Below are 2,472 nucleotides of genomic sequence, written 5' to 3'. Positions count from 1 at the left end.
GCATGCGTTATATCAATTTTGTTAAAGCAGGGTCTGATGTGTCCTTAAGAAGGTTGCAGAATGTCAAATCATAATTCTAGTGTCCAATCATACGAGTGAATAAACGAACATATATATTCCTGATGTTCGACGATACGCTTATATATCCTTCATTCATTTTAATAATGATTCTCCGGACCCCCATAACCTCTTGGAAAACAAGAAAAAAGAAATTAGAACACATATTGACAATTTGATACTTAAAACAAGATGTTTCATAATTGTCATATACATTGCAGCTGGTAATACTCAAGCGTGGCACTGCTGGTGTAGTGGTATCATGCAAGATTCCCATTCTTGCGACCCGGGTTCGATTCCCGGGCAGTGCACTTATTTTAACTTTCTATAGCTGTTCTTCATTGACTAAAATTATTGCCAGTAACTGTTTTTTTTAGATATGTCGATGTAATTAGCAGGTACTGAAGTGCCTGATGTAAAATTTACATACCTACGACATTGAAATGAACTTCAATAAAAATTAACGTTCTCATAATTTTGACGTAACTGTAAGAAGAGTATATACGAATTCTATTGATACAAATCTGAAGATAATCAAATTGTACAGTTTTGTGGAAGGGACGGAGCTGGAAATCCATGGAGAAGTGGACATTACTCTTCTCGGTACACTAAGCAGACGTTCCTGTTATTCGATATCAACACTATTAATATATTTGTTTTAAACGAACGCAGGTAGGTTGTTCTGCTCTGATAACACGAGAACGTCCATCCCATCTAGCGCAATTTATTAGGAATCTCAATGTTATTGCACTTTTAAGTGAATGTAGTTTGCGCTTCACAGAAGGACTGATATTTTACAAATCCGTAAAATAAACTCCAGAGATGAATCAAATTTTGATAAAGAGGTGGCAGCTTGATGAGAAATCGAGATAAACACACACACACACACACACACACACACACACACACACATATATCAGGTACAACACGCCTTTAGACTTTAGAGTCCTTCATACATCTCTGTATCTAAAGTTAATCTCTACATCTGTCTATCTAAAGTTACTCAAACTCATTTTCCATAACACCTTGAACCAGCGATCGCTTTTGAGCAGTGACGCTACTGCGCAATCGATACTACATTTGACAATCTAAAATTTCAGTATTCTCGAGGTGTCATCACTCTGAAGTAATTCGTTTTTGGCGTCCGCCCCCGGTAGCTGAATGATCGCTGGCACGTTAGCTCGGCGTGTTCGGTCAGAAAGCTGGTTAGCCACTGTAATAAAAAAAACTGAGTGGAACGATCTACAAACCAACTTGAACGGATCTCATGTGACGTCCGCAACGACCAAACACAACGACCAACAACGGCAAAACGCTAAAAAAAGAAAAAAAATCAGTGTGACGGATTGTCAGTCCTCTGGGCCCGGGCTCAATCTCCGGCTGGGTCGGGGAATTTTCTCCGCCCAGGGGCTGGGTGTTGTGCTGTCCCCATCATCATCCTTTCATCCTCATTGGCAGCGGGTCGCCAAGTGGCGTCATATTCAAAGACCGGCACCCGGCGAAAAGGCCCGACGGGGGGCCCTAGCCATACGATTAAATAAAGTTTTAGATGATGCCATTTTTACCGTCCGTGTAAGTCACTACCCACCCACCCATCCGAACACACACACACACACACACACACACACACACACACACACAGCTTCATATACGCTAGTCTACTATTGCAGCGGCACAGCAACATCATGTGTTGTTGTTGTTGTTGTTGTTGTTGTGGTCTTCAGTCCTGAGACTGGTTTGATGCAGCTCTCCATGCTACTCTATCCTGTGCAAGCTTCTTCATCTCCCAGTACCTACTGCAACCTACATCCTTCTGAATCTGCTTAGTGTATTCATCTCTTGGTCTCCCCCTACGATTTTTACCCTCCACGCTGCCCTCCAATACTAAATTGGTGATCCCTTGATGCCTCAGAACATGTCCTACCAACAGATCCCTTCTTCTGGTCAAGTTGTGCCACTAACTTCTCTTCTCCCCAATCCTATTCAGTACCTCCTCATTAGTTATGTGATCTACCCATATAATCTTCAGCATTCTTCTGTAGCACCACATTTCGAAAGCTTCTATTCTCTTCTTGTCCAAACTATTTACCGTCCATGTTTCACTTCCATACATGGCTACACTCCATACAAATACTTTCAGAAATGACTTCCTGACACTTAAATCTATACTCGATGTTAACAAATTTCTCTTCTTCAGAAACGCTTTCCTTGCCATTGCCAGTCTACATTTTATATCCTCTCTACTTCGACCATCATCAGTTATTTTACTCCCCAAATAGCAAAACTCCTTTACTACTTTAAGTGTCTCATTTGCTAATCTAATACCCTCAACATCACCCGACTTAATTTGACTACATTCCATTATCCTCGTTTTGCTTTTGTTGATGTTCATCTTATATCCTCTCTTCAAGACAC

At 41.0% G+C, this 2,472-nt stretch overlaps 1 non-coding gene across 1 annotated transcript; it reads left to right on the top strand.

The window, feature by feature from the left end:
* Positions 1–297: 297 nt before the first annotated feature.
* Trnag-ccc (transfer RNA glycine (anticodon CCC)) lies at positions 298–368 on the top strand. The gene has a single exon. It is a non-coding gene; the product is annotated as a tRNA-Gly (tRNA).
* Positions 369–2,472: the final 2,104 nt, after the last annotated feature.

Source organism: Schistocerca nitens, chromosome 2 (assembly GCF_023898315.1).
Source record: "Schistocerca nitens isolate TAMUIC-IGC-003100 chromosome 2, iqSchNite1.1, whole genome shotgun sequence".
NCBI classification, from domain to species: Eukaryota; Metazoa; Arthropoda; class Insecta; order Orthoptera; family Acrididae; genus Schistocerca; species Schistocerca nitens.
This window is presented reverse-complemented; position numbering and strand designations above follow the sequence as displayed.